The sequence below is a fragment of the Eptesicus fuscus genome, chromosome 13 (assembly GCF_027574615.1).
Source record: "Eptesicus fuscus isolate TK198812 chromosome 13, DD_ASM_mEF_20220401, whole genome shotgun sequence".
NCBI classification, from domain to species: domain Eukaryota; kingdom Metazoa; phylum Chordata; class Mammalia; order Chiroptera; family Vespertilionidae; genus Eptesicus; species Eptesicus fuscus.
Genome location: NC_072485.1, coordinates 3,690,968 through 3,711,614, shown reverse-complemented (window position 1 = coordinate 3,711,614; position 20,647 = coordinate 3,690,968). Strand labels below are relative to the sequence as shown.

General features: G+C 54.2%; 1 pseudogene; it reads left to right on the top strand.

Moving 5' to 3' along the window:
• Positions 1-20,647, top strand: part of LOC129151113 (polypeptide N-acetylgalactosaminyltransferase 11-like) — a 186,830-nt pseudogene that overhangs the window by 165,474 nt on the left and 709 nt on the right.

Genomic DNA, 20,647 nt, shown 5'->3' with positions numbered 1-20,647 from the left:
ATAAACAGGACGAATCCAATCCCTTCCCAGCAGCCCAGAATGACCGCCCCCCCCCACACACACACAACACACACACACAACACGGACATAAAGACAGAGGGAGAGCCCGCTGCTTCCACTGAGCCTTATGTGCCCACACCCACGCTGCCACCCGCGCCCCATCCGGCTCTGCAGAGGGAGCCGCTGCCATGGCCGCCCTGCTCCTCACAGCCCCTTTCTCTCCTCCAGCCCCCGTGACAGAGGCCGCTCACTGTGTCTCCAGCCGCGGTCTCCGCCCTTTCTCCCAGTGGCTGTGCTCTTCTGTAAGCCAAGGCTCACGTCGGAACCGCAGGCCCGCACGCAGCTTTCCGCAGCAGTGAGAGCGGCTCTGCCTCCCCTCCGGCTCCCAGTAACTGCCTCTCTCCAGATGAGCCCAAGAGTGGCCTGGGCTGCCCTGCCTTCCATGAGCCTGCACTGCTCTTCTCTCCATCGGGGCAAAGTCTGCCCCGGCAGGGAAAGGCCTGCGCTCTGGAGTGCAAAGTTCATCCCACGTGAAAGTATCAGGAGCCCGTGCATCTGGATGTGTTCTAAGCGGCGCTTGCCAGCCCAGCCTTCTCAGTGGTCAGCGGCGAGCTCTTCCTGTTCCCGTGGAGGGAACTGATATTTGAGCCAGACAGCCAAGCACGGACAGTGGGCGGGGCAGAGCGCACGAGAGGTGTCCTGACCCACCAGGAGAGGAGGCGGCCTGAGCCAAGCGGTGTGGGTCCCAGGAGAAGGCGACCAACAAGCTCAGCTGGGAGGAGAGGCTGGAGGCCGACCACAGGCCTGGCCTGCCCAGCTGAGGAGCTTGAATTTCACTGGGGAGCCCTAGGGGAGCCACACAGTGTGTTTGGGTCAAGGCATAACCAAAATCAGAACTGTAGGCATCTAAACACCTGGCTCCTGATTAGGTGGGAGGAGTGAGAGAGCGAGAGCGCCAGGTGCCCGAGGAGCTTCAGGGTTTCCATTTGGCTGCGCGGGCACTGTGGGCGGCCTTCTGAGAAGCTGGGGAGTCACGAGGAGGAGTTGGGTGGGGAGGGGAAAGGCAGTAACTTTGGAGCCAGAATTGTGGGGTAACCATAGAAAAGGAGCTGAAAGGGCTGCAGTGCCACGTGGGCCCGGGGAGAATGCTGAGGAGGGAAGCCATCCCCCCACGTGATATTGACCACCCCTCACGGCGTATCTGAGACTCACCACTGTTGCTAACAGGGTCCCTCTCGCTTTTCACTCTGTTACCAAAGACCCTCTCCTGCTGCTGATACAGGCCGGTGCCCAGCACAGAGAAGGCCCCATCCCGGGGAAGGGCCAGATGCAGAAGCAGCACGGCTCCACTTCACACTGCGGTGCTAACCCGGGCCAGGGCACAGGAGTTGGCGGGGGAGCTGGGCTGGTGCTTTCCAGCTCAGTGAGAGACAAGTAGCACAAGGAGTGTGGCCATGAGGGTGGTGGGAAGGCGATCACTACTGCTAATGGGACCTCCTCTATCCGTCAGAATCGGGTCGAAGACTTCCGCTGACGGAGGGATTTCGGCCACAGAAGGGCCGCCCCTCTGCAGCTCCTGGCTGGGCTTCTGGAACTAGACGGTGGAAGAGGGGAAGGGAGGTAGTTTGGGCCAGAACCAAAGGCTGAGGGAGAAGGCCCCGTGGGCTAGACTCTCGCTCCTCAGAACTCCTCCAGGCCCCCCAGGGGACTCCGGACAGCCCCCTTGATCCCAGGAGCTCCGGCCCTGTTTGAGGGTCCTCAAGCCGCAGCCCTGCCAGGGGCCTCTGCGTCCCAGGAGAAGGAACACAGTGCCAGGCTGGCTTCCTCGGGGTGAGCGCAGGCGTCTTCCTCACCCTTCTTGTTCATGTCTTGGTCTCCAGCATCATAATCTGGCCCTGGGCTCCTGCAAATCCAGTTCCCTCTCAGTTATCTGCTGGTGGGCTCTGCCCAGCGCTGAAGCAAGAGGAAATCAGTGAGGTGAGGTGGGGAAGGAGCCAGTGCGTAGGTGTGTGTGAAGCCTGGGCTGCGGTTTTCTGGAGTCCTGGCCGCCTCTCAGCACTGCGCTGTTTCCTTAAAGCACTTTTGACTCTATGGCCCAGTGGCTGCTCTCCTCTGGGCAGGCTGGTGCTGTCCGCTCCATTCTACAGATCAGGACATGGGGCTCCTTCTCCGAGCGAATGGCAGGGCTGCTGGGAGCCTGAGTCTCCTTCTCCACCCCCACCTGCCCCCATCTTTCCCTGGGATAATCTAATGGTGGGGAGCCATGGACACCAACACCCAGTCCAGGAGGTGTTTTTCTAGGGGCCTCTCACCCTAGGTTCAACCCCAGTACCCCAACTCCAAGTCAAGGACCTGCCTAACAAAATCCTCCCCCAAAAAACCTACCCTGGTCAGTGGACACAAGTCCAGGCCTCTTTGCAGGACGCAGTCAATGGCAGACTTTCTCCTTTTCCTCCCCCACCAGTGGGAGCAGTCACCGTGGCTTCTACAAACCTCTATCCAGCCATAAAGGACCCACTCAAATGTCCTCTCCTCTGGGGTGCAGTACCCTGCCTTCTAGCACCCCCCTCTCTGCTCCCACAGCCCTGGCTCATGCTTTTCAACATATTACATTTTTCTCCAGTTGTTTGTTCACTGGTTGACCTCCCCTACTAGACTATGGATTCCTCAGATAGGCTATTGCCTTAGTCATCCTGACATTCCAGCAAGACAGACTAGAAATTCCCCCCACAGTAGGCTCTGGCTGGGGGTCCTGGCAGCCCTCCTGGGGCCCTGGCCCTGGATCTGCTATGCCATCTTCCCAGAACCAGGATCTGGAAGGTTCCCAGTGGGGATAAGGAGTGGGCCCCAGCTCTGCCCTGCAGCCCTTCTCCATCTCTATCCTCAAGCTGAGCCTGTTGGATTTCAGGGCCAAAGGATAACATGGGAAGAAAGATGGCGCCCCCAAAGGCCCACCAGAGGGCCACCTCCCATCACAGGTCAGGCAATTGGTCCTGATGGGCAGCTGATAGTGACGGTCAGAGGTCCATGCAGAATCAGCTTTTGCCCATGTGTCTGCCCAGAGGTCTCAGGGACCATGATCCCAGTTAAGGTCAAGGGCGGCTTTGTTTCTGGGTGAGAATAGGGACTTGCAAGGAAGCCCATGAATAAAAGATGCTCGATCCATGCGTGTTGAATGAACCAAGGGAGAATGGATGAAGCCCCCCTCTCACCAGAGACCAGGCTGAGAGCCTCTGTGGGGCTGCAGCACCCAGGGAAGGGAGACTCGGCCCCGGATGCCCAGAGCATGCCGCGGGCTGTGCCGCAGCGGCTTATTGGGAAATCAATAAGGAGGCGGCCCGTCTGGGCAGGCTGACATGCTGTATACAGGCCTTCTGCAAACACAATCATCTCCTCAGTTATTAATGGGCCCTGCTCGCTGCCTCTTCATTAGTGCTCAAATATCAACAGAGAACCGTTTACTCACCATGGGCGCCTGCTCATGCCAAGCAAATTTGGACAGGGCTAGTCAAACAGGGAGCTTGTTGTTGGGCTAATGACAGAGCCCAGTGTAAAGTTTAGCAGCGGCAGACGCAGGCAGAGAGGGCACCAGCCGGCACGGTCCCCAGGAGCGGCCCAGCGAGGGCTGCAGGGGAGGGGGTGGTGCCCGGAGAAGTGGCTGTCCTGAGCCCCAGGCCACACAGCCGTGTCCTCCATGGGAACCTTGCTGGGTCCCTTCCACTGGGTGTGCAGTCATGACCTCTTCAGATCTTCACATTGGTCCTGGGAACGAGGCCTGGCAGGAACGGCCTGGCAGGAACTGGAAGGCAACGTGGAGTAGTGGCTGAGGCCTGGCTTAACAGCTAGACGGAGCACAAGGCCAAGTCCCTGCGCCAGCTGTGTGGCTAGGTACCAATTAGTTGGCCCAAGCCTCGCCTTCCTCATCTGTGAAATGGCAAGTCCAGTAGCACTTAGCTCATAGAGGTGCCTGAAGGTTAAGTGAGATAGTGCACACACCGTGCTTCATCCCCGGACTCCTCCTGTGTGGGTAAGAAGACTGAGGTTCGGACGGATGTGAGATTCCCATCAAGGTGTGTGCTTAGGAGGTGGCACAGCCAGACTGCAGCCCATTGCTTGCAACTTCAGGTCCAGGATGCTGTCCTCTGCATCTCCCCAGGTCTCTCTACTGCGATGTGCACCCCCTCCCCCCCGCCACCTATAGCCCGAGCTGCACTGCTTGCTCAGCTTGGACCAGCCCAGCTGACCTATCCCTGAAGGGCCCTCCATGGCCCCGCCCCTGGCACTTGCTCTGCGCTTGTCTGCATCACTGTTCTCTGTATCTCTGGTGGAATATCCACTGAGAGTGAGGACCTTCGAGGTTCACCCAGTCCTGGCTGCTCAGAAAGTGCTGTTCCTTCCTGGGGTCTCCCCAGAACAATCCTCTGGGCTCTATGAGGGAGGAGCCTTGTAAACTTCCCCAGAGGCTTGAGTCCTAAGTCCCTCCTCCCAGTGGCCCAGGCTTGGGGAAGGCTTGCACAGGACGCAGACACTGTGTTCTGGGACCTCACACACACCCCTGCGGCCTTGCTGTACCCACTCGTTCATCTGCTTTTTTAACCGCGGCTAATGCAGATGTCACCCCAGGGTGACTCGTCTGGGTTTCTTTCCCAGCAGGAAGGGAGTTTTGAAGCTTGAGTCATTTGAGTCTGTGGCACTGAAAGGTCTCCTGACCAGAAGGAACAGGAAAATGTCACTCGCTGATGGAAACCATTTCCATGTGAAATGCCACCTTCTAATGATCGTACCCTTCGCTGCAGCTGCCAGCAAAGCGACACTTAGCTCTCTCCTGGGGGCCAGGCTCTGATCAAACAGTGTTGTACCTCCTTTTGTCCCCCTCCCCCCCCAGAATCATGCATTTCAGGCCAGCATGGACCTCCTGGCAAAGGGCGAGCACCCCCTGGAGGGCCTTGCACTGGCCTCCCTCAGTCTCCCACTCTCTGACCCTTGGGTGAGGCAAGGGGCTCCTGCTCCATCCACTTCAAACCAGGCCCTGGAGTGAGGGGCCCCTCGGGGCTCCCATAGCTCACAATGTCTCCCCTGTCACTACACCCCGCTCTGTGTAGGCATCTCCTCTCTCCTCTCCAGACTCTGAGCTGCACGTAGAGGAGAGGGATCACGCCCATCCTGCTCACTGCTGTGTCCTCAGAAGCACTGTTTCAGGGGTATAGCACACAGTAGGCACTCTATAATGAACAGATGGAGAATAACGGATGAAGGGAGAAAAAAACCACACCCCTCTTCTGCAGGGCAAAGGAGAACATTTCTGCTTTTTCCCAGACTGCTCTGGTCCAAAGAGGTCCCCGGAGTGCACTCAGGTGTGTGTGTGTGTGTGTGTGTGTGTGTGTGTGTGTGCACGCGCACACACACTTGCACTCTGTCTCATCCAAAGCCATCCCAGGTGGTTGTTCCTGTCCTAAACACCTTCAAAGTCCCCCCGCCCCGGGCCAGAGGGGAGCTTCAGCACCTCATGCGGCCACCCAGGCTGACCTCACCTCCCAGCCCAGCACCCCACCCCCCAGGCACTCAGTCCAGCCCTGGGCGTGTCACATCTCACACTCTGGGCTCTCTGCCAGGAATGCCCTTCTTCACCCTTTGAAATCCTGTTTATCCTTCCACCCCCCGTCTAAGAACACATCCCCTGGGAGACAGAGTTCTAAAACACCCCGCAAGATCCTCCCCGGATCATTCCTTCAAACTCTAACCGAGGTGCCACTGTCGGAAACTTGGCAGATGGACTTTAAGTCTCAAATCAGTGACCTTAAGAGAAGAGGCGATGCAAGTGGCGGACCTCAGCACCCGGCCTTTGAAAGCAGAGCTCCTCCTGCTGGGCACAGAGGGCAGTGGGGGCGAGGGAAGCAGAGCCGGATTTGGCCCTGATACCAGGCGTGAAGGTGGCAGGAGCCCAGGGGAGAGGACCCCTGAGCAGCTTCTGGGAGCCACAGTGACCGACCGCCAGCAAACCTTCAGCAAGGAAACAGGGACCTCAGGCTGACAGCAGCCAATAGTCGCTGAGTGTAGAAGTGGGTTTCCCCCAGGGCCCCTGTGAGACTGCCCCCTGCGGGGGCTGCGCCAGGCCAGACTCTGGCCTCGGGAACAGGGGCATCAGCAAGCGTGGTGCATGGGATCTTGTTGTGTGCTTTTTCACCATTTTATTTTTTAAATTGTGGTAAAATACACATAACAAGAATTGCCATTGCAGCCATTTCTGAAGTTCAGGTTAGCACTGGTAAGGACATTGGCCCTGTACTTCCTCCCTTCTTGCCACACAGGAGCCCAGCACGCACTGGGCACCAGTTCCCGTCACCCCCGCTCCCCGCCCCCCGACCAGGTGGCCACGAACGCTGTCTCTCGTGCATCGGTACTGCCTGCACTGCGTGGTTTGTGCCATTGGTGCAGCGAGAGAAGAGCAATCGCCTCCTCTCCGAAGCCTTTGCTGACGCCTGTGCTGGGCGCCTGCCTTCCTCGCCCAGGCTCCCCTGTCCCCGCTGAAGCCCAGAGCCCAGTCGGGGGCAGCATTAGTGCCCATGTCCCAGTGGGTGAGCAGGAATTGAAGGTCCCTTGAGAGTGGGGACAGGAATGTATTCACAATTGGTTCCCCATAGTGGCTGTTATCATAACAACCCATAGAATGGCAGTTACCATGTGTCCATTTGTTAGCATCTATTGCATTCTGTAATAAGTCCTATGTAAGCCTCACTAAAAAACACCAAGGTATTCATAATGAAAAACATACCGTATCAATAACTCACCACATGCTGGGCTCCAGGCTATTTTATATGTATTTTTTCACTTAAACCTCACTGCCTTATGAGGTCAAATTATTATTAGCCCATTTTAGAGATGATAAGCAAGACTCAGAGGTTAAAAAGAGTAGCAATAACTTGGCAGGATCATACAGCTAGGAAATGGAGACCCGCATGCTCACCTCAGGTCTGAGCTCCTGGAATCGCACAGGGACCGAGGCGGCAGGGGCGGGTCTTGCGGAGTTCCCGCAGCCTCAGCGCTGGGAGCCACATGGCACTCGTCTTGGGAGAGTGAGCAGGACTCCGTGAGGGTGCCAGGGCCCCGCAGGGTGAAACCAGGGTCAGAAGCTGAAACTGGGCCCACTCGTTTCAAACCAGGTGGGGAACGGTAGGGGGAAACTGAGGAAGGGCCTCCCGATCTCCAGTCCTCCTCTTCCGTCAAGGTGGCTCCTCTTTAACGATGTGACATATTAGACTTCCAATAAGGTTCCCGACAGAGTGCCACTGCTAACCACCGTCTGGAAACAGCCCAGTCCTTGCAAGCCTTTCAGCTTAAAGATAAAGGCTCAGAAAGTCACTCGCCTCAGTTTACCCAACCATCTGTCCTGCCTCCTCTGGGTGACGGGAGGGTCCCATGGTGGACCAGCAGGTCCCCTAGATTCCAGCGCTTCTGCTGTTGGCCCGGGAGACTGGGGCACACTGGTCTGGGAGTCAGCACGGGTGCCAGTCTCGACTCCATTCCCAGCCATGAGTGACCTAAGGACACTCGCTTTTCCTCCTTGGGCCTCAGTTTCCCAGCTCTGAAGTGAGGGTGTAGGCTGGGTACCTCCATTTACATGCTTCTCCACAACGCAGGAGTCTGTGCTACTGTGCTCCTGGGAAGGCCCCCCAGCAGCGCCTCAGCCTCCCTTGCAGCTCTCACCGGGGGCACCCCGCCCCCACCCGGAAACGGGGAGAGACAGAAACACAGAGCAGCTTCAGCGGGAGAGGGAAGCCAGGTGCAGAGGCCGGGCCAGTGGGCGGAGCCGGCCGGAGGCAGTGATTTAATAAGGGCCCACTTGGAATGATATCGCCCCAAATAATATAATAAACCCTAATTTACTCACATTTATCTCCCAGAGGTTTTGGGGGGAAGCCTAATCTCGCCTGCTCTACAGTGATGGATTAGCGCAATGGAAACTCCACTGGGAAATAAAAAAATACATCTTGTAGTTTTTGACGTGTTATTATTCAGTGTTATCTCGTATGCCTCATTCCAGGCCCATTACTCATGTTCACTTTTCCCTTCCCTTCTTAAAAACCAGGCCAGAGGCAGGGCTGCCAGCACGTGCCTCCCTCTCCGTTTGCCTGAGTGTCGCCTGTGCTAGGCTTTCCTGGGCTGGGGGAGGGGGGCCGGTCCTTCTGGAAGGTTCCTCAGGGGATAATGGCCACTGCGGTGGTCTGTGGTGGGCACCTCCCTTCTCCTTTCTGCAGCTGGAACCAGAGCTGCACCTGCCCTTCTCCAGGAGCCTAGCCAGCCCCCGGCCTCTGAAGGGACACTGCCCCCTAGCCTCTGACCTCCGGGGCTGAGCTTGCTAAGGGGTTAGGGCTAGGAAGCTCTCAAGCAAGAAAAGGACACAGATTACCTCTGGGAACCTGAGGGCAGCCAGTACAGCCAGGACTCCCAAGGAAGTGGTGCAAAGAACAGGGGTGATTCTGGGTCTTTCCGTGGCTTCCCATTCTCTCTCTCTCTCCCTCTCCCTCCCTCTCCTCTTTTGCCTTCTCTCCCCCCTCTCCCTGCCTCTGTGAATCTATTTCTCATGTCTCTCCCTAGAGACTGGCTTTCTTTATGATTCAAATGGGCCACCCCAGTTCCTGTTCTCCATTATCTCCCAGATGCAACGTTCCACCAATTGTGTCCTGACTCTCCAATTCGAGAAGATAGCCCCTGAGTGGCCCAGCGTGGGCCAGGAATCCACCCGGACCAGGCAGCTGTAGGGATGGAGTGAGGGGAGGGGTGGGTGGAGGCCATGTGGAATTTCCATGGCGGTCAGGCCCAAGCCTTCAGGGGCCAGTTCAGCAGGAAGGGGGTGCACATCGGGTAGGCTCTCTAAGAGGTGATTGCTGCTACGTAACCCCTCTAAGGCTGTAAAATGGGGATGGCAACAGAAGGAAATGAGGCATGAGAGCAAAGGTGCTCTGTGAAGGGGGCTGGGCTAGCAGTCAGCCCTCCAAGCCTCCCAGTTCCTGCCAGAATGCCCTCCCTCTGAGAAGAAGCAGGCAGCCTCCTGGGATCTAAGCAAGGCCAGGCGGCCGAGGGCCTCAGGGGGGCCACCTGTGTGGTCTATGCTGCTTCTCCAGCCACCTGAAGGCCACAGACCACAAACCTGCCTCCCCAGGAGAAGAAAGGAAGGAAGGCAGAAAGCCATAGCACCCTGGAGAGGCCACGCATAATTGCTAATAAGCAGGTGTGACCAAGTCTTAACAATAATCAAAGTTACCAACTGAGAACTTGTCCGCGTCAGGGTCCAATGGCTCTTCAGCATGTTAAACCTTGAAGAGATGGTGTCTCATGTGTACCGGGGCCCATGCGGAGCCTGTGTCCTGCCTGCTGATGGCAGGAAACTGCAGGCAGAGCCACAAGAGAACCTGGTGTCTCTTCCCCTACCTGGGGTTCTAGGCACAAAACCTCATCAGGCTGTCCCCTGCAAGCCCTGTCACTGCCCGGCGCTGGCCTCCAGCCGGACAGGTATCTGCCTGAGGTCCTACTTGGCCTCTCGAGGGCTGAGCTCCTTTGGGTCTGAAAGAAGTCAAGCTCCCAGGTTGAGAAAACCCCTTTGAAGTCCCCTTGCTCTTCTCCTCCACTGACACTCTGCTGCCCCTCGCCACCACCTGTTCGATAGACCTCACCCCTCATGGACACTCAGGACAGACAGACTCCTTTGTAACTCTTCGCACTGACTTGGTCCATTTGTATTTTTCCTCTTATTTCATACAACTTGTGGAATGGATTTTGTTCATCCCATTTTGCTGCTGAAAAATATCACCTCAGAGAAGCTGATGAATTTGCCCAAGATCACACAGCTATGAGCAATATTCACGCCTGAGTCTACCTTCTCCAGGGCCTGTGCTCTTTAGAGCAGTGGTTCTCAACCTTTCCCACAGGTTGAGAACCGCTAGCAGGGTCGCCTAAGACCATCGGAAAACACAGGTATTTACATTATGATTCATAACAGTAGCAAAATTACAGTTATGAAGTAGCAACGAAAATAATTTTATGGTTGGGGGTCACCACAACATGAGGAACTGTATTAAAGGGTCGCGACATTAGAAAGGTTGAGAACCACTGCTTTAGAGAAACCCTCCCAATTGCATTGACTCCCCTTGGCCTGACTCTCCCATGCCCTGAGAAGCTGACCTGGGCCCACGGAACAGGGCTGCCTGGACCACCAGCTTCATCTGAGGTGCAGAAGTGGCTCTTGACGTGAAATTGAAAGACCTGGATTCCTCAAGTTGCAGTTATGCTCCTACTACCCGCATAATCTTGGGCAAGTTGTTTAACCCTCCTCATGCCTCAGTTTTCTCATCTGAGAAATGGCAAGAATATTTTCTACTTCACAGAATTTTTAGGAGGGAATCAAAAGACCTAGCCAGCTGGAAGTCGTCATCATCATCATCATCATCATCATCATCATCATCATCATCATTCTTGGCCTTCAGGTACCATCCTGTGATGGCCAGCCAACAGCATGTATGTGGATAAAAGTGCAAGCAGGTCCTTCATACATTTCCATGCATATTAGTGCTATGTGTGTCCATGTGCCTTCCTCTCTCCCCTGGTGTCTCCTTTGTGAATGTGTCTTTGTGTGACCACTTTCATGAACAGATTTCTCAGTAATGGAGAATTCACTGACCAATATTCCCACCCCACCCTGACTTCAACACAGGTCCCAGCCAAAGTCAAAATTATGAGGCTGTCTTCAGTGACCGGCTCAAGACCTCCCTTGCTACCCCTCAGAAGTCAGAGGCGTCTTATTCTGGCACTCTCCCAGCCCATTCCAGCCCCCCGCCCTTCAATATGTACCTCACCTGTGCTATATCTCCTCTTGGCTAATATATCTTCATTTATAGGCTCTGTAAAGCTTTTCTCAGCCTCTCAAAGGTAGGATGGCCTGGAGCCTCTCTGAAACACTTTTATTAATCTCTTCTGCTTGAGAAGTCCTATCTCCAAATACAACAGTCACAGGCCATCCTGGTGGTCTGTGAGCTCAAGTTCATTGGTACTCCAAATTACATCATCTTAGAATTACTAATGCCACGCCATAGCCCTGGATTCCACCACCTTATCTATTAGAACAGTGATGGGCAACCTTTTGAGCTTGGTGTGTCAAACTTCGCCAAAAAACTGAGCATAACTCAGGTAGTGTGTCACTTTGAGGAAAAAACATTTCGCAAATGTTTCATCCTTGGCATGTGGCCGCCTCAGCGGCCGCGTGTCATCAGAAATGGCTACACGTGTCAGTGTTGACACGCGTGTCATAAGTTCGCCATCACTGTTAGGAGTATTGGGTCTTGAGCCGTCCTTGGACCCTGTCCAAGGTGCTGATGTTTTTCTTGGTTGGCATAGTCTCCTTGTGTGTAACCAGTACTCCCATGAACGCAGAGCCTCAGAGAGTGGATCAAGGTGGAAAAGGCACAATCTACATTTCCTAGGTAAGCTTCAATATTTACCTCTGTAAACGGGGGTAGGAATAATCACTCGCAATAGTCATTGTGAGAATTACATATGTTGCCTCCGGCACGCCCCTCACTGGGAATTGAACCCTGACCTGGTTCATAGGTCAACACTCAACCATTGAGCCATGCTGGCTGGGAAACACACATTTCTCCAACATACAGTTTCTTCTCTCATAAAGAGAGATCAGTAACCCCCTCCTGGAGTTACTTTGGGATGGAATTTTTCAGTTTGTAAATAGCATCCACTATATAGTAGGTGTGGCCCTGTCCTTTTCACACTCTGCATTTCCCCTCCATCCAGTTCCTCTCCTAATGTCCATGGTCTTCAGTCTCCTCCCTGGAAATTCTATCTTCCCTATGTCAGACTGGGTTGGATCCTCCTAGAAGAATTTCTGGTCAGGCCTCTACCACCATCCCCACCTCTCCACGCTCATTTGGGGCATAGTCTTTTGAGAGTGGGTACCAAGGGTTATCCTGACTTCTGTGCAGGGAGTGGCAGGTGAGAAAGCTGGCTCCAGGGCAGTCTGAGCCTCCTCATCCATGAGAGACAGAAGAGCTGCAATTGCCTGGCATCACCTCCCCTTACCTTCTAAGCAAGCTCCCTTCTTAGCTGGGCAGTGCTCCCCTGTCTTGGCTGCTTCCTGCCATTGCCATGGCCTCTCCCACCCAAGACAACCCCGAATGGGTCCAACCTCAGGCCCCAACAGCCTCAGCTCTCCCCCAGCATCTGGCCCCATCCCTTGCTCTCTGCTTTCCTCTCCCTGTCTCTTCCTCTCATGTAAAGCCCCAGTCTTGCCTCTAATGCAGAAATGGAATTATGTAAAAGGATTTGAAAGGACAAATGTGCAGGGAGCCAAATGGCACCAGGATCTCCTCTTTCCCTTTGATAAATTCCTTGGCTGTTCCAGCAGTCTTTCAATTAGGTGGATTAGACTGTAACCATGAGCTCTAGAAGGGAGGGAGGAGCTGCTTGGGGAAGACAATAAGTTCTGTCAGAATGAGCCCATGGCTCCAAAGGGAGGGCCCCCCTCCAGGAGGTGGACTGCACCTCTTATTAAGCCCAGCACTTTACAGCTTGAAACATCTTTTTCATGCTCTGTATTTCATTTGCTCTTAACAGGACACTACCTATTTTATCCTATATAATAAAAGGGTAATATGCAAATTGACCCTAATGGCTGAATGATGCGCTATGATGTGCACTGACCACCAGGGGCAGATGCACTCCCACAGGGGGAGCTCCGCTCAGCCACAAGCCAGGCTGAAGGTGGCGAGCGCAGCAGTGATGGCGGGAGCCTCTCCCGCCTCCTTGGCAGCACTAAGGATGTCCAACTGATGGCTCCCAGACTGCAAGAGGGCACAGGTCAGGCTGAGGGGACCCCACCCACCCCTGGGCATGAATTTTCCTGCACCGGGCCTCTAGTCAATAATAAAACTGAGGCTTAGAGAGTAAATGACCCAAAGTCACACAACAGAGCCTTAGCTTGACCCTGGCAATCAGGGTGCTCCCTGCCATGTCCAGGCTCCAAGCTGCCCCATCACACAAGACACAAAAGTCCCTGGGAGCTGGGAGAGCAGAGATTTCAGCAGCTGCCCCACCCTCAGACATGCATGACTGTGTTGGGGCAGGTGACTCCATTAGACTTGAGAAAATGGGGTGCCTGTTCTACAGACTCCAAATGCAGCAAAGCCTTAGACTCCAGAGTTTTCCAGACTTCAGTACCAGGGGGAGGTCATAGCTGGCTGAAGGGTGCTATGTGGGCTACAAGGTACAGTAGGTGATGAAAGAGGGTTTTTCAATGGGCTCCACCTAGGTCTTTTCCAGTGAGACTTCTACACAGAACATGGTCCCTTGACAATGCTGGCTCATCATGTCCCCCACATGCCCCACCCTCCATGCTCCACCACTGGCTTCCTCTTGGGAGTAAGGGGCCGTCCAAGAGGTATTATGGAGTTTCCTGCCCGGGATTAGGTCTGAGTGGTTCAGAAAATGGGACTCTTGTTATTACTCACCCTCACTACCATTCCAACCAGGCAGCCAGTGGCTGCAGCAATGCCCTCAACCTCTCCACCGTGGCCCTCTCATCCAGAGTCAGCTCGAAGGGAGGGTGGCCCTGCCTCCATAACACCTACTCCAACTTTCATGTTGGTTTGGCCCTGAGGACACAAGTGAAAGTATGCTCCTGAGTCCCTGATCCAGAGAAAGGAATTGCAGAATCACACACGGGCCCAGACTTAGGTCCTGGCAAAAGTCAGACACCTTAAAATCAGAATGCTATAAGGCTCACACTAAGTCAATCTGGAAATGCATCCGACCAACCTCTCATGCTACCCATGTGGAAACTGAGGCTCAGAGACAGACGGTGACTTGTCCAGCGCCAAATGGTGAAATCGTTAAAGATCTAGGATAACCCTAACCAGTTTGGCTCAGTGGATAGAGCGTCGGCCTGCGGACTCAAAGGTCCCAGGTTCGATTCCAGTCAAGGGCATGTACCTTGGTTGCGGGCACATTCCCAGTAGGGGGTGTGCAGGAGGCAGCTGATCGATGTTTCTCTCTCATCGATGTTTCTAACTCTCTATCCCTCTCCTTTCCTCTCTGTAAAAAATCAATAAAATATATATTTTTTAAAAGATCTAGGATAGCACTCAAGTCTCCCAACATCTAGTCCTGGACCCTTCCCATGTTGGGTCAAGCTGCTGAGCTCTGGGAGGGGTGACTTAGCCAGAGCCTAAGAGTGGCTCCAGAAGATTGAGAAATCTAAATGTGGTCATTGGTTAAGAATTGCCAGTATGCCTTGTGCTTAAATGTATCATTAGTCATTAAGCATCTATTGCATGCAGAGTGATAGAGTAGATATTGTGGGACCCAGGAGAAGAGGGGGGAAATGCATTGTCCAGTCATTCTGAAGCTTACTGCTAGATGAACATATATTCACTCCACAAGCATTAATTGAGATCCTATGAGGCACATTGAGATGGTTGATATGAATAAGATTCCTGTCTTCTGGAAGCTTCCATTCTAGTGGATAAGCAGAGCTTATTAGGCATTTACGACACACTGGAAACTCTTCCATGTGCTTTACCTGTATTATCTCGTATCATCTGCACAAGGTCTGTGAATGCTCACGTTATGGATAAGGAAATGCATCCAGAAAAGTTAAGAAACATACTCAAGTTCACCTATCACTTAACCAAGCTGGGATTTGAACCCTGGTAGTTCAACTTCAAAGGCTGTGTACTTTCACTTGCTTTATTACTGCATTAGGTTAGTGTGAAAAAGTTCCAAAGGACATGTATCTTCCCAAAATTGACTGTGCAAACTGCCTGCACCAAAGCTGGTGGTGCGCACCCACCTTCACCCTCGGGGCCCCAGTGACCAGCATCTCTGTAATCTACAGGCCTGTGGGATTCAAATGTGGATTCAACTCTCTGTGGCCTGCCACACTCCATCCTGGTAGTGAGTTACTGTTTTAATTGAGACTTCACTTAGGTAGAGCTCATTGCCTCAAGTGCAAAAGGTTCCAGACACCCCAAATCCAAGGTCAAGTTTGGCCCAAGCTAGCACTCTCCCCTGATTCCTCTGACTGCAGTTGTAGAGTGACAGGAGGCTGTAAGCAGTCCCCCGAGAGAGAGGCCATCCCTCCTGAAAGACAAATGGCCTTGTATTCTGTGGAGACGGCCCTGACGCTCTGTGGCCTTTGGATTAGTGAGTGAGAGCAGCGCCCTGACAGGTCAGTGCTGTCAGCAGAGAGGACAGGGGTGGTGAGCAAGCAGGGGACCCAGGTGGGGAGAGGTGATCCTGTCACTGAAGAGAAGCCAGCCTGTGACAGCAGTTTAGCAGCTCTAACGAGCAGCCCCGCTCCCCCACATCAACGCTGACATCTCTGTTTGCTCAGGCAGCAGCACCGTCTGTCTGCTGGTCCAGGCCCTGCCTCCTCCCATCCAATCTTCCTGCAGCCAGTGCCAAACGAATGGCTGCGTGACAGTGAGAGGGACAGCTGAGAACAAATCCCGGGGTTGGGCCAGCCCCCACCTCAGGCAGGACTTCGGCACAGTTGCATGGGCCCTGGATTTGGCAGAGGTCAGAGATAGAAAGTGGGGGTCACCTTGGTAAGCTGACATTTACCAAGGACCTACTATGTGTGGGTCCTAGGCCAGTCTACTTTGGGAATTTGGGAATGAACAAGACTATTCCAGCCCTATAAGGGCCCTAGTCGGTAAACAACAGAGGTAGCAATAATATCAGGTAAACACTGACAGCCACAAACAACTTACAATGGGAGTACAGAGGAGAGACCATCACTCCTTGCTCAGAGGCAGTGGGAAGACTTCATGGATGAAGCAACTGTTAGGTGGACCTAGAAGGGCGGGTAGGGTTCTGACAGGCAGGAGAACCACTGGAGCCACAGAAGAGAGACAGAGCAGCGTGGGGTCGCTGGAGATTCAGGGACTCAACCTGGCTAAACCTTAGGACACAGGAGATGTGACTAAAAAGGTGAGTTGAGACCCGGTGATGGAAGGTCTTGGATGCCAGAAGAAGCCGTTTGTTCTTTATTGAGAAGAATGGGGTCTCTCAAAGATATTAGATCTGGATAATGACGTGCTCAGAACCGGGGGGGGGGGGGGCGGGGGGAGAGATAGCCAGGAGCTGCAGGAGGTGTGTTGGAGGAAGAGCCCATTGGAGTCACTACCCCCTAGGAGGCTGGAAAACAAAGACGAGCATGTGTAGGGTTAGGTGGCCGATGCAACAGAAACCCAAGGTGTTTTGACCTAAAAGAGACCTGGAGGAAGCCAGTCCCCGGAGGGCATGGCAGCTCCAGACTTATCATGAACCCAGGGGTCTTCTCTTTCTGTTCTAACATCCCAGCATATGCTTTCCATCCCCAAGGTCACTTCATTATCCAAAGTAGCTGCTGAAGCTTCTTCCATCCTGTGTGCCCTTTAGCAACAATAGGAAGGAACGGGGAGAGGCCAGAAATCTCCCTCTGAGGCAGCTCCCTTTAAGGAACCCTCACACCTTCTCTTAGAACACTTCCTCTGACATCGCATTGTCCAGAACAGGGGTCCTCAAACTTTTTAAACAGGGGGTCCGTTCACTGTCCCTCAGACCGTGGGAGGGCCGGACTATAGTTTAAAAAAAACTATGAACAAATTCCTATGCACACTGCACATATCTTATTTTGAAGTAAAAAAACAAAACGGCAAAAACACCCGCATGTGGCCCGCGGGCCGTAGTTTGAGGACGCCTGGTACAGAACTTAGGCACGTGCCAATACCAGCTGCAAAGGAGGATGGGAGATAGTGTGTCTGTTGTCACTGGGAAGAAGTGAGAGATGATCAGTTGAGGGCAACCGGTAGTCTCTGGCCAGGGAATCAGAGAGCGCTGGGCTGTGAGCGCTGGGGCCCGGGTGATATAAACCCAGGAACCAAAAAAGGGGGGTTCAAAGAAAGAGGAGATTTGTGGTGAAGAAGGAGTCTGATTCTGATGCCAGGGGTCCCTGCTCCACGTGCAGCCAGGGACTCCTACGGCCTCCCCAATGGTCAGCCTTAACATAACCCCCTCCTCAGAGGGCGAGTGGCGATGAAAGGATGGGAACGAGGAGCTGGGAGACCAGGAAACGTTGGCCAGGGCTGAGAGGAGGCTCGGCCTCGTCCTGTGCAAAGGGGTAGGGGCACCGGCTAATCGTGTACGTCAAGAGCTTCCTGGCAACAGGAAGAAATCAGGAAATGAAACTGTGTGGCCAGAGTCACAGATGGAGGCAAATACAGTGCACGGATGGGAAGCTACCCCAGGAAGCTTTCCCTAGAGGGGCCTGCAGCACGGCACGCTCCCCTGCCTGGCAGGGAACCCACAGAACAGGCGAACAAAGTTCCCGTCCCAGGTAGGCCTTCCAGAGCTTGCGTCTGATCTCCACCACCCCACAGGCCATCCCCGTGGGAGAGCTGGAGACCCGGGGAAGGAGGGGCCTGGGGACCTGTTTCCGATCTCCTCTCCCTCCTTCATTGCAGCAGAGGGTGTGGGCCCACAGGTGGAACACCCAGCGACGGCGTTCCTTGTGTACGAGTGCGTGTAATGAACACCGCCCAGTCTCCAGCTCGCATTCCATCAGCTGCTTCCTTTCCCAAATGTGCTCTCACCTCTCACCTCAGCAGCCTGTCTTTCAACAGAAACCTTTGAATTTCCCCAATGCCTGACGGGGTGGGAAACAGGTCTCACTTCCCCAGCCAGTGCCAATGGATTGTCAGTGGCCACTGGAAGCTGTGGAGAATTCTGAGGACACTTCTTGACTCAGTGGGAAAAAATGCCATAATCAATTTTTTAAAACATATTTTTATTGATTTCAGAGAGGAAGGGAGAGCGAGAAATAGAAACATCAATGATGAGAGAGAATCACTGATGGGCTGGCTCTTGCATGTCCCCCACTGGGGATCGAGCCCAAAACCGGGCATGTGCCCTGACCGGGAAGCGAACCAGGACCTCCTGGTTCATCTGGTTCATAGGTCGATGCTCAACCACTGAGCCATGCCAGCCGGGCATATAATCAATTTTGATGTCTGATGAGGAAAGAAGCAGCGAAGGGTTAGAGGAACAAATCCAGCTAAGTGCCACCCCTGGTTTAGCACAAAACAGGTCCTGTATTTAACACGTGTTTGTTAAATTGCACGTCCGCTCCAGGGGTCCTTTCTCTCTGTGAACATCTCCCCCAACTGGGTCTGAAAGGACCACATAGTGCTCTGTCCCAAACCACAGGCAGGCGTCTAGCCAGCTGGACTAGAAGGACTTGGTGGACTATGAGGTGCAGGGTTCTTGGTAGGCAGCTCACATTTGTCTCAGATTCTCTTCCCGCGGCCGACACTCTGATCCCTCGGCTCAAAAATCCATGTCAGTCTGAGAAGACCTGAGGCCAGGAAGGGAGGTTTTAGGAGGAGTGAGAGAAGAGGCGCATAGAGAGAGGAAGGGGTTCTGTTCCCTAAAACTCTAGGTGGAGTCAAGCAACTCTTGGGGGCCCAAATCTTGAGGGTTCCTGAGGAAGACCCGCCTAGTACGGGCCAACTCCTGCGCCCAATCCAGCCTGGAAGCCCTATTAAAGGGAGTGGCCAGGTTTTCCCCAAACCCTTCCCTAGCAGACACCCGACAGCATCAGGTCCGCAGGGTGCTGCTCCTCAGCTTGATGGGGTTTCTGGGCGCCCCACCAGCCCCACCATTCAGGGTTTCTGAGCACCCCACCAGCCCCACCCCCACCCCCACCCCGCCTGGGTAAAACCCTGGCTGCCACCACACAGGCCACTGGTCACTGGTCACCAGCACTGCGGTTCCTCCAAACCAGCTCTGCCTGCTGGGTGGGCCTGGTCTGTGGCAGGAGGAAGACACCACAGCCCTAGTCCCAGAGGGCCAGCATCCTGCCTTGCTGCATCGGGATTCACCAGAGGGTCTTCTGGGATCTTTACCTTCACCTTGAAGACCTGGTGGGGTTCCTGGAGGTAACGCCCACAGAAGCATCCCCACCTCAGCGCCTGCATCCCTGGAGTGTCTGACTCTCAAGCCAGTTCACGCCCATCCTCCGGCCCCAGTTTAAGGCTCCAGCAGCTTTTGCTCCAGGAAAGTGAAAATGGCCCTTCAACTCTGCGAGGTCCATAATGGGAAGTTCTCTATTTCTGTTATGGATGCCTTTTTGCATCTGCGAGCTGGACCGCTTTGCCTTCTGTTTATTTCAACTTCAGTGAGGTGGCTCAGCCACTTAAGAATGTGCCCATCAAGGGTCTGGGCTCCACGGACAATTCCCCAAACAATTCTACCCCCACCTCACCCAAGGTCCAAGTCCAGTGTTAGAATTGCAGTTCAGCCCTAGCTGGTTTGGCTTAGTGGGTAGAGCATCGGCCTGCGGACTGAGGGGTCCCGGTTTGATTCCCGGTCAGGACACATGCCTGGGTTGTGGGCTCGACCCACAGTGTGGGGCGTGCAGGAGGCAGCCGATCAATGATTCTTTTTCATCACTGATGTTTCTATCTCTCTCTCCCTCTCTCTTCCTCTCTGAAATCAATAAAAATATTTATTTTTTAAAGAATTACAGTTCAAAGCAAACAAGATTGATGATGTGGTAGATCATCAGACTGAAGATGCAGAAAAGGCAGCAGGAAATTCTCCTCTCAGTTGGGTGTGACTTTTAACCAACATGACCAGGAGTTCAGAGACCTGCGTGTCAGAAGCATGCCTTCCACATGCTCATTAGCCACGGCCTGGGCTCCCCTAAGGATGGGCAGACCGGGGAGTGCCCTGGGGAGTCCTACCCGACGGAGCTGCCATCACCAGGGCTACTAATTGTTTCTACAACAAAGCCTTGTCTGCTCCGCTCCGGACTGCGCACAGCGTCCGTCCGGGGCCGCACACCAGCCGCTTCTCCAGGAGTCACCCTCCTGGCTGATGACAGTGGCTTCCATGATTTGAAAGGAGAACTAGGTGAATTCGTCCAAAAACACCTCCCTAGAAAAAGTAAATAACAAGAAACAAAGCGTGAGGGATTATTGGAGGAAGAGGGATTGGCACGGCCCACGCAGCAGAAGCCCTGGTGCCCCTGGGCAGCCACTGTGAGGGGCTGGCCACCACTTGGGAGGACGAGTCGCGGTCCTGGGCCCAGTGATTGCCGCATCAGTGCGGACACGCTGGCCCACAGCTCCTCCCCCGGGGTGTGCGGAGGGTCAGCGGGGGCTGCACTTCAAACGGGGTCTGGCTCCCCTCTCTGAGCTCAGAGGACGGGAAGGAGCTACTGCACCAGTAAAGTCACCAGCAATGGCTGGAGGATTGTTTCCATGGACCTGGGCAGTGTGACAGTGGCAGGGAAATCTGCGGGGAGAAAACGTAGACATTTCCTTTCGGATTTGGGTGTGTGGAGTAAACTCTTCTGGTCCCTTGCTCTGGAGTCAGACACATTTTTGGGAAAAGGCGACATGGTTCTCCTGAAGGCCAGGACACTGTGACACAGAGCTCCCTGAGGCTGGCACGTGTTTGGTTGGATAAATAGGAGGAGCAGTATTTTTCCTTAAGATCTGATCTGGTCCTAACGGTTTGGCTCAGTGAATAGAGCATCGGCCTGTGGATTGAAGGGTCACAGGTTCAATTCCAGTCAAGGGCACAAGCCGGGTTGTGGGCT